General features: G+C 41.2%; 1 long non-coding RNA gene, 1 other non-coding gene and 1 pseudogene across 2 annotated transcripts; 2 read left to right on the forward strand and 1 right to left on the reverse strand.

The window, feature by feature from the left end:
- The first annotated feature begins 2,136 nt into the window (after positions 1-2,136).
- LOC130563097 (U2 spliceosomal RNA) lies at positions 2,137-2,312 on the forward strand (annotated as a pseudogene).
- A 995-nt stretch (positions 2,313-3,307) lies between these two features.
- LOC130563081 (U1 spliceosomal RNA) lies at positions 3,308-3,471 on the forward strand. The gene has a single exon (XR_008964038.1). It is a non-coding gene; the product is annotated as a U1 spliceosomal RNA (small nuclear RNA).
- A 2,573-nt stretch (positions 3,472-6,044) lies between these two features.
- LOC130557043 (uncharacterized) lies at positions 6,045-9,891 on the reverse strand. The gene is made up of 3 exons (XR_008963264.1): positions 9,790-9,891; positions 6,615-6,760; positions 6,045-6,465 (listed from the first exon to the last, which is right to left on the reverse strand). It is a non-coding gene; the product is annotated as an uncharacterized LOC130557043 (long non-coding RNA).
- Positions 9,892-11,724: the final 1,833 nt, after the last annotated feature.

Below are 11,724 nucleotides of genomic sequence, written 5' to 3' on the forward strand. Positions count from 1 at the left end.
GAAGATCACGGACAGCCTAGTGCTGGTTAGGGACGCTATCTGTTACGCGAGAGACAGAAACATTAGGCTTGTAGTCCTAAATTTAGATTTTGAGAAAGCTTTTGATCGGGTCTCGCACCAGTACCTGCTTCAGGTACTGCAAAAAATGGGGTTCCCAGGGAGGTTTTTAGCGTGGGTGGGCTTGCTGTACAAAGACATTACCAGCAAAATTCTTGTAAATGGGCACACAACAAATGCGGTTAATATCCGCAGTGGTGTTCGTCAGGGGTGTCCTTTATCTCCCCTCTTGTATGTGGCTTGTATTGAGCCACTGGCACAGCTCTTGAGAAGGGACCAATGGATTAAAGGACTAAACTTACCCGGGACAAACGGACTGACGTTGAAATGTGTTTTATATATGGATGACGTTACGATTTTAACCACTGATCTTTTATCGGTCCGAAGAGCTTTACAACTGACTGACTTTTATGGACTGGCCTCAGGCTCAAAGTTAAACAAAGACAAGTCTGAGGCCCAGCTTTTCGGACCATGGGGACGTATAGACTTGGCAGGACTTGACGTGACTGTTAGGGAAACTGACCTGAAGGTTTTAGGTGTGAAGTTTGACAGGGAGGGGGGTGGACAAAGCAATTGGGCAGACACATTAGGGAAAGTAAAACAACGACTGGGGTTCTGGGGACTAAGGACTTTGACGCTAGAGGGCAAAATTTTAATATACAAAGCTGTGATTTTACCCTTGCTTTTATTATTGTGCTCTGTTTTTAGCCCCCCTAGGTCTTTTCTTTTAGCGTTGGATCGGGCGGTGTTTTACTTCTTTTGGGGGTCCAAATGGGAACGAATACAGAGAGACGTGGTGAAGAAAAGGAGAGAGAATGGAGGGAAAGGGCTCCCGGACCCCCAATTGTTTCTAGGAAGCAAATTCACCGCCCTCCATATCAAATATGCCACAACCCCATCCAGCAACAATAAGACTGCAGCAATGGCGAGGTTCTGGATGGGGTCATACTTACGCACTTTGAAGATTTTAACGGTTGATCTTAGAACTCCAGTGTCGTTTAATCTGCCTAAAGAATACAATTTTATTAAGAAGTTTTTAAAGAAATACAGCTTGGAGGACCAAGAAGTCAAGGTTTTAACTAATCACAAGTCTCTTGTTTCTCTTGTGCAGGACCGGGAAGCAGTGAGTCCAATTCCAGGCCTCACACTAAGTGAGGCCAAACAAGTTTGGAGGAATGCAGCCCACCCCGCTCTTCAGAACAGGCTTAAGGACCTGACGTGGATGGCAGCGCATGAAATTCTCCCAGCCAGGGCGGTCATGCACTCCAGAGGAATGGCCAAAAATCCCATCTGTCCACGTCCGGGGTGTAATGACCCGGAGACTGTACGACATCTCCTCTGGGAGTGCGGCACTGCGCGGGACCTGTGGGCCATAACTGGCCCCCTGTTTTTCCCGTGCCTGCCAGCGGGTGGGGTCCAGATGGACTACAAGCTCGCCATCTACGGGGTGGGCCGGGGCTTGAGAGATTTGTCTTCACACCATTTCGGCTCGCTCTGGTTCACCCTGAACACCATCAAGGACGTCCTCTGGACCACCAGAAACCTGCTGGTAGGGAAACAAGTTACGGTGACCCTCCACGCGTGTGAGCGGATGGTGACATCAAAGCTGCAGGGGCACCGGGCTGTGTCATTCGGAGGAGGGGGCTGGGGTCACGCTAAGGGTCCTGGCTTTGCCCCCGCACCTGGCTGCCCGTAGATGCACCCCCACCACCACCGGCTACGGGAACAGCGGGCCAGCGGGCCGGAGGGAGGGGATTTCCACTGGGTGCCAGAAGCAGAAGGGAAGTGGCTTGTTCTGCAGAGCGGTGTGATGGCCATCTTGTTAGGGACTCCTCCCGGTACTGGACAACAGACGACGAGAGACAGTGGTTTTTTAGAATCGTGGTTTTTTAGTGGTCACTTTATACCTTTTAAAACAATCTTATGGGAGTTTTTAAGAAGTTTTTTCTCTCTCTTTCATTGTAATGATTTTACTGCTCTTCCCTTGGTTTCACTGCTAATTTGTTTTATTATTTATTTATGTGAAAGTTGATTTTATTCAAATGTGAAGGAGATGTGTAATTGCAAAACGATGTCAATAAAACTTTTCGAAAGAGAAAAAATCTGTTCTTATCAGTTTAATATCTGATACGTTCTCTGTTCGGGGACCATATATTAAATTGATTTTTGCAACATGGAGATGGTGTAGGGGCTTGCTTCGTCCACTCCACGCATCGACCTGGTATCGCAGTACATCCAGAAACGGTGCACCAATTCTACTTCAGTGAAGCACAGATCTGTGATGGTAATAACAATGTATGAGAGAATTACTTTGTTACCGGTTTTTGTGATTTGCAATGTACTTTATTGGTCAGTAAGTTATCATACTCTTATCATACTGCTAAGCATTCAACATAAAACAAAGATGTGTAACAACAATATATATGTTTCTGACCTAAACTGTAAAAATTACATGTTTTTTAAAATAACTTAATTACATTTTATTTGTCCAACTTTACATTTTATCTATATTAGTGTACATAAAAAACACAAGTGCAGATCATCACATGAATAGGCAGGTAACTGACAAAGGATATTAATGATACAGATGTATATAATAAATATATTTTATTTAATATTTTAAATAAATATATTTTTGACAAATATATATTTGTCAGTTTTGCAGTCGCACTGGTGCGACCATTAAGAAAAAAAGTCGCCCCTGAAGGAAAACTGGTTGCGGTCTAGATCTGGATTTAAAACAAAGGTATAGAAAGAATTCTGGAGAAGGGTTGATCTGCTTCCGCCATGGTTTTCTTCCTTGTGCCTGCTTGAAATTGATATATTATCTAATACATTTCGCCCTCTGCTGGAATAAATGAGTAACTTCTCTCCAGCACGTCTTAGGAAAAGAAAAATAATTAAATAAAGAACGGTTCTGGGATAAAACAATGGATCTAACATCGTTTTAAAAAGAATCGCGATAGTTAGGTGAATCGATTTTCCCCCACCCCTTATAGTTGTGTAGTGATGTGTGTTCAAGCAAGTCAACACATTTGCTGTACGTTTGATTCTTTACTTACGTGATCTACCCCAACAAAATGAGTGAACATAGTTTATGAAACAAGGCAACCATCAAATTTGGGTAGAGGTTTGACAGAGTGACCCACCACGGTTGAATTTTACCCACATTTGGCGAGTGTTGATTTTAAACCCTGGTCGAAACTGATGTTCCCTAAAGTGAGTCCCCTTCGTAGTCTGTGTACAACTCATACTTACCTGGCAGGGGAGATACCATGATCATGAAGGTGGTTCACCCAGGGCGAGGCTCAGCCATTGCACTTCGGTTGTGCTGACCCCTGCGAATTCCCCAAATGTGGGAATCTCGACTGCATAATTTGTGGTAGTGGGGGACTGCGTTCGCGCTCTCCCCTGACTTTACTGGTTAAAAGTAGATTATTTTAAGATCTAACCTAAAATCTATTCTTTGTATATACATTTTGCTACAATGAGTATCAAAACAAATTTTCTTTTACAAGTTTTCACTTGCTGATTGTAGTTATGAAGTGGCAAGGCTGCCAACAGTCATGCATTCGGCTAATCAGGATTTACTGTTTACAGAAACAAATTTTATTCCACCTTTCCATACATCATCCACCTTCCAGTAACCCCAAATCCTCCACAACCCCCCATCCACCCATCCCCTAGGCAAAAAACTCACTCAAGCTGAATTCAAAAGTTGGCTGCCCTGTGAAGTGGTGATGAAGTGTTTAGCGTAGAATATCTTTGGCTTGTGTCACATGACTGCTTCACCTTAAAATTGATTAATGTGTGCGAAATGGACGCGGATTTGCTGTTGTGCCAAATTATGTATTACAATTTATTATGTAATAAATCCCCCTTCCATTTATTTATTATGTAATAAATTGTAAAGCAATCTCAGATCCACAAAAGCAAATCTCGCTTAAAGGCGAGAGAAAAAAAATTCTGTGTTCAAGTGCTATAATGGGGTCCCCGGTGCATCTAGCAACCCAGAAAACGTGAAAAACAAGATCCCAGTCAGTCACAGGCTAAATAGAACATTCAAAGCCGGTGTTAAACTTACTCTATATTTATATGTTATTTGGCAAATGGGCACTTGGAGTTTAGCTGTATACATTATGTGCGTTAATATGTTCAGCTACGGCAAGCTGTTTGTTTTGCTAATGAACAGGGGCGAACACTGCGGTTAGTTTCGTTTTAAACGCCTCAAATCATTCGTCTTTAGGATGAAAAATCTGTCACAGCAGAGTTATGCTCTCACGTTGTGTGTGTAACGTTATAACTTGTCAACGACAAGCGTTAAAATTCAAATAATTCCGCTGAGATCTGCAGGTGCGCATTCCGTGGATTTTAGGCAAGCATACACACACAACGTGTGCTGTGACAGATTTTTTTAGTCTCCGGACGAATGATTTGAGATGTTTGAAACGAAACTAACCGCAGAGGAGTTCAGGAAACATAATTTAGATAAACTATTGCCATGGCAGTACTACACTATGGGCACGTGTATTGTGTTGACACGCCGGACGGAAGGGGGGCTGGGTATAAATCATACCAACTTGTTGAAAGTGCTCATCCGATTAGTCCTGTAAAATTCAAACTGCGCTCAGAATATTAGTCATTAACAAAGTGTTAAGGAATAAAGGTAACTTAAAAAATCTGTGTTATTTGTAGTTAATTGATGGTATATAAAGCAATGCAAAGTTTTAAAACCTGGGTATTTAAAACATTCTTACATACTGTCACACAAGTTGAAGGAAAGCATGTTTTATTGAAGTACCTTATTTGTCCACTAGGGAAACCCACATTTAAAACAACATTTTACTAATACATAGCCTACACCATAGCATCTGTAAAATCTTAGGTGGAGGTAGTGTTGTAGATTTGTTTGGGACTAGCCAAAATAGAACAAAAACTTGTGTTTAATTGTGTCTAAAACTCAAGTCAGTTATTAATTCAAGGTTTATTGAATAATTATACAAAATCAATATCACATCAGATGTTATAAAATAAAAAAACAAGATCTCATACAAGTACCTTTTTTGCAATCACATCTCGGATATTGTAGGCCTTTGTGTGTATTCATTTTGTTGACAGATTTCTTTAAGACAATCCCCCATTCTTCTCTTACCAGCAGTAAGAGTAACAAAAGTAACAGAAGAATCAAATAAGGAACAAGTGGTGAATGCTTTTAAAGCCAAAAGTTTTACATCCAATCACATGAATTATGTTAACACTTAAATCAGACAATGCAACAGCAATTTAGTGTAATTCCCACAGTTGTGGTCTTGAAATAAAATCCCGAGACCACTAAGTCTGAGACCAAGACGAGACCGAGACTAAAGACAGCCGAGACCAGACCAAGACCATCAAAAATGGAGTTACCCTTCGCTGCAGCCTGTAGCACTGTGACGTCATGCATGTTGACGTCATGAATATTTTGGCGCGCATGCGCCTTAACGTGTTGTGGTCAAGCATTCATTACTGCGCATGTGTGTCCTGTTTACCTTACGCTGTGACGTTTTCATCTGGAACGCAGCATAAGTGCATACGCCCAAAGTAGCCCAATTCGTTTTTGAGTAAGTGCCTTTTTAGCTTGGTAACGTACAGTATATACATACAAGGGGGCAGTCGTGGCCTAATGGTTAGAGAGTCGGACTCGTGACCAGAAGATTGCCGGTTTGATCCTCAGGGCCGCCGGGTAACGACTGAGGTGCCCTTGAGCAAGGCACCTTACCCCTACTTGCTCCCCGGGCATGGAGTGATAGCTGCCCACTGCTCCGGGTGTACGTGTGTTTACCACTTGCTGTGCGTGTGTTCACTACTCTCTGGATGGGTTAAATGCAGAGGTCACATTTCGGGTATGGGTCACCATACTTGACAAATACTTCACTTCAGTACATTTTAAATCTTTGCATCCCATATTATGCACATCTTCTTACACATACAAAACAAACAAAAACAGATAACTGTAATACCTTTATTTCAAAACCTATTCACATCTATTATTTCAATGTTGATTACGCTCACACGGTCACACAAGGACGGAAGAAAAGCATATTTTCTAACTTTTTACAGTTTCAGCTACATTTTTAATTTACATTTTTTTGTGTTATTGTATTGTATGTCATGTAAAAAACAATACAGGTATTAGACCTCTTCATTTTGGAATTCCCCTCCATCATTCAAAAAAACAATCCATTGAGCAATACCCAAGAAAGTCTTTTGTACAATAAAATCCTTGCAGGACTCCCCTCTTGCCATCACCAACGTAACCAGGTGGGTTGTCTTTAAAGACTTCACCACAGTGAAGGCAATGTGTCAAGGTGTATGGCACCCGATACTGTTCTTTGTGTCCCTTGGAGAATGCTCTCCAGTTGATGACACCTAATTCACAAAGTGAAAAAAATTAAAAATATATATTTTTAAATACATTTCATAGTTCAAAGTCACACAACAAAAGAGTACTGTAAAAAGTGCTTGGCATATTTTGTATTTGTACATACACACAACTTATAAAGACTCAAAAAACGTACTGTCCAGCCAGATGAAGTGAGCCTGTTTTCTGAAACTAGGTTTGCTGACAATGCCCCTGAAAATCTTGCATGTCAGCAACAGCTGCAGGAAAGCCCCATCTCCATCTTCTGTGACAACTGTCATCTCACAGGATCTCAGGTGGCATCTGTACAAAATCACCAAAAGTAACCGCAAAATGTAGCTGTACATAGATATTACAAAACAGTTTTATAAGTTAAGTAAGGAATAATTGACGACGGGCCGTTCAATTATTCGAAAGTTAATGCACACCCCGAGGTGGTAATGCGGCTACGAAGCGGCCGTTACACCTCGGGTGTGCATTAACTTTCGAATAATTGAACCGCCCGGAGTCAATTATTCTGCTTATACCACAGTTACCACACCACAGGACATTGTTCAAACGTTTAATTTCAATGTTTTTCATGTTATCGTCTTTAAAATGCTGTTGATGGTAGGACTACTTTCTTGCGCATCTCATTTCCGAACGGACTCGGATGCTTGAGCCACATGGTGTGTGTGTGTGTGTGTGTCTGTGAGTGAGTGAGAGTGTGAGATCGTGTGCGAGTGAGAGATCGTGCGCACACCTGCGTGTTTGCGGTAATGTGACAGAAAAGCCAGTGATAATAAATTATTTGTTCCTCGTATTGTTTCTATCTTCAGCAGTAAAAAAAAAAACCACGCAAACTTTTTGGAGTAGGTCTACCAAAATATATTTGCTATCAGTTATAAGCAGCTTGAAGAGGAAAACTAATCAGTAGGCCATGAGTGTTTATTAATGCATTTTGTTTTTCTATTTAGTTATTTTAGTTAATCGATTTCAGTATATGTATTTCTTGTTTTTGAAATGCTTTGTTTATTGAAACGAACCTGCGCACGTTTCCATTGAACAGTAAAGTTTGACATTATAAACGTCAGATCAAGAGTGTTTTGGGGTGCTGTATGAGGTGGTGTCTTGTAGGCTACACTACATTTACATTTAGTCATTTTGAAGACGCTTTTATCCAAAGCGACTTACATATGAGGGAAACAATGGAAGCAATTGGAACAACATAAGGACAACAAAAAGCATAAGTGCAATAAAAGAAAATTGGTCTCACATAGCCTATCACAGTGTACAGAGCTAAGGTTTTTTTTTTTTTAAAGAGTAGAAAAGAGATAGAAGTCAGAACTGATCAGTCAGGTGTTGACGGAAGAGATGTGTTTTCAGACGGTTCTTAAAGATGGCTACAGAATCTGCTGGCTACAGAATCTGCTGATCTTGTAGCAGCGGGCAGTAGAGCTGTAATCAGGCCTTAAAAGTTAGGCCCGACAGGGTCCGAGCCCGACAGAATTCGGCCCAAGCCCGACAAGTACATTTTGATTGACAGCTTTTTAAAAGCCCGAACCCGTTTACAGCCCGACATTAGGCTATTCAAATGTACGCACGCACACAGCTTTTGTCAAGAATGCGTCATTTATATATGTTTTAACATAATTTATTAATGACTAACCTAGGCTATAGGCCACTTGGAAGTTGGAACAAAGAAATAAAATAAGTCCTCTGTAACATCGAAACATCTCACATATCCCACTGGCTCATTATTCTCATTATGCACATGGTCAAAACTTTTCCTCACCTTAGACTTTGCTTTGGTTGCTGGTGCAAGCAAAACGTAATCGCCAGAGGCAAGCCTCCGTTTCACCTCCTCAGCATCCATTTTCGCATCTTTCTCGCGCTAATCGGAACGCATCACATGACCGCTCCGGCCCAAGCCCGTGTAAAATGATAGAAATTAAGCCCGAACCCGACCGAAACCGTCAGGTCACGTCGGGTCCGGGCAAAGATCTTCAGCTCTAAGCGGGCAGGTCATTCCATAAATGTGGAACCGATCCCGAGAAGGTACGTGAGAGAGATTTTGTACCTTTTTGGGATGGCACCACAAGATGTTGTACATTTGCAGAGCGTAGGGATCTGGCGGGTATATAAGTCTGCATTGGCGAGTGAAGGTAAAGGGGTGCCAAATCAGTGGTGGTCTTGTACGCCAAGAGAAGAGTCTTGAATTTGATTCGAGCGACTATAGGGAGACAATGTAACTTAGTGAAGAGGGGAGTGATGTGCGCTCTCTTAGGTTCATTGAAGACCACTCTTGCCGCCACATTCTGGATCATCTGTAATGTCATCTGTTTGAAAGTCTATCAAAGTAAAAATTAAACGCTTCCGTGTGTGTCTGTGTAAGCGCTCGGTAGAGTGCGCGATGCAATGATCATTTCAAGCGCTTCCGGGTTTGTTTGCGCAAGCGCTCGGTAAGGAGCCATTCAAAGACGTATCCGATGACCTTGGAAACACAATAGCCAATCAGAGGTCTTTCATAATCTGTTCAACAGCGCTCAAAATGATAGCGGGAAATGAAAGTATCGTCACATTTAGTACCGACTGGTACCGAAGTTTGGTATCGTGACAACACAAAATAATAATACAAAATAATAATTTAAAAGCTCTGATATCGTTACAGGGCCTGCAATAAGACGGACAAGACTAATCAACAGAACATCAAATACACACATATAAAAAGACAAATAAATCTGAATAAATCCATTATGCAAGAAAAGTGAACCAAAAGAAAGAAACACACACTTGAATCACTCAGCTCCCAACCACTATGAAGAAAATAACTTATTCAGATCACAGCAAGAGTATTTTGTCTTGTTATCCAGTACAAATGTCTAAAGATACATTTACTGAAGATGCAACATAAAATATGTATATATGAAGTATATAAAACATGCAATCTAACTATCTACAAGTAAAACTAAACAAACACTTTTTATAATTCATTGAGTAATCTAATTCATTTATCATTTTAAAGCCACATAATTTTGCTTGGTTTAAAAGATGTTGAGGGAACAGGGCAAAAATATATAACCAAAAACATTGTTTTTGCAATGCATGCAACATTAAATGCGATAAATGTATTAAAATAAGGCTTTCTGTTGTGACGTAAGATCGTTTATAAAGCTTTAATTTGTTTAAGGGCTTTTCTAACATATTTATGAGACCCGCAGAAACCCTGTCATTTTAAACGCGAACACGTATCATAAAAATGTTATAATGACATCTATGACTTTGACAAAAACAGCATTAATTGTTATAAAGACACTATTGTAAAGACACCATAAATATGCTCATTCACTTACCGCCATCGAAATCGAATCCATCACGTGTTCGAACATGTTCGCATCAACATAAATAAGCAAAAAAGTTAAGCATGCGCAATAATTCTTCTTCTTGTATGTTTTATTGGCGGTTGACAAGCCAACTTATGGCGCATTACCGCCACCAACTGGACTGGAGTGTGAAGACATGGGCAATGTTTGGCACTAGTAGGGGTCTCTGCAGTACGTCACGTTGCGCATGCGCACTTATACGTGCACGACGTCGACATGCATGACGTCACAGCGCTACAGTTGTCGTGGCGAAAAGTCGGTCAGCCAATGTTGAAAGAATTCACGAAGACCAGAGAGCCAGGTTTCCAGAGGTTTCAATCTTTATTTGCTCGAGCAAGCAAAGTGAGACACACAGAGTTCATCTGTAGATGCCCAAAGAATACATGTCTGACTCCATCTTTTATACATTGTTCTCAAGTTGTTATCACAGTTCAAACCAACCAGTTTTTACATGACATCACTTATTTTTATTAGCCCATCCCGTTATGCCTCGTTACAGTTATATTTCATCCTGCACTTGCTACAGTTATATTTCCGGCCTACCATATTAAGATCTCCGGCCTACCATATTAAGATCTCCGGCCTACCATATTAGGATTTAATTGTAGGGAGCACTCTCAATAACACATACGTATATCATGTGCTCTTTATCTTGACACCTTTCCGGGGGCTTTCGGACGTCTCAATAACACATGCGTATATCATGTGCAATAACACATACGTATATCATGTGCTCTTTATCTTGACACCTTTCCGGGGGCTTTCGGACGTCTCAATAACACATACGTATATCATGTGCAATAACACATACGTATATCATGTGCAATAACACATACGTATATCAAGTGCTCTTTATCTTGACACCTTTCCGGGGGCTTTCGGACGATACATGATTTAACCTTGGTTTTATTAAAAATGAACTCATGGTTTAGTGTGATAATGATAAACAACCCAGCGTTCTTAATTACACTTCTCTACAAAAGTGTGTGTGGTGTACGTGCAGTTCCTGTCTAAAATCCCTTTCGTGTCCTCCTCACTTTCAAATGTGTTTGTAATGATTTTTTAACCACACGCCGTCATCGCCACGGAGAAGTAGCCTACTAGGAGCGAGCAGGACACAGAGAGTCTGCCTGTGTCGATGCGCGTGCACACTCTAAAAAATTTTTTTTTAATTTTTTTTTTTAATAAAAAAAAATGTATGTGGCAGCAATACGCCACCGTACGTAATATCTCGGGCTGTGACTGATACAAGTTATCCATCACTTCTACTTTTTGTGCGTGCACTCACTGCACTTGCTGCCCGGCCGTTCCCAATGACATACAGATGATTACAGTAATTACTGTAATTAATGATTACAGACCGCAGCATTGCCATCTACTGACTAAAACCAAAACGGCAACCGATGTCGAATAGATTAATAATTACAGACCAGACAGTAGTGTTTGTAAAAATCTATTTAATACATGTGTAATACATAAGGGAGATAAATATGATTAGATAAACCGTAGGCCTTTCATAACGCGACAGCGCTGTGGGTCCGTGGGTGGCTCTATAGACTACACCCCTACCACCGGTGATAATGGTACGATCCAGCTGCAAGCACATATATGTAAAATTAGAAAAACAAGTAATTTTTGTGTTTGTTCGAAAATCAGACATTCTGAAGCGATTGTCTCCATCTTTTTGCCTACAGTCAAGCATGGTGGTGGGAGTGTCATGGTCTGGGGCTGCATGAGTGCTGCCGGCACTGGGGAGCTACATTTCATTGAGGGAACCATGAATGCCAACATGTACTGTGACATACTGAAGCAGAGCATGATCCCCTCCCTTCGGAGACTGGGCCGCAGGGCAGTATTTCAACATGATAACGACCCCAAACACACCTCCAAGACGACCACTGCCTT

This window comes from Triplophysa rosa, linkage group LG1, assembly GCF_024868665.1.
Source record: "Triplophysa rosa linkage group LG1, Trosa_1v2, whole genome shotgun sequence".
Classification (NCBI taxonomy): Eukaryota; Metazoa; Chordata; class Actinopteri; order Cypriniformes; family Nemacheilidae; genus Triplophysa; species Triplophysa rosa.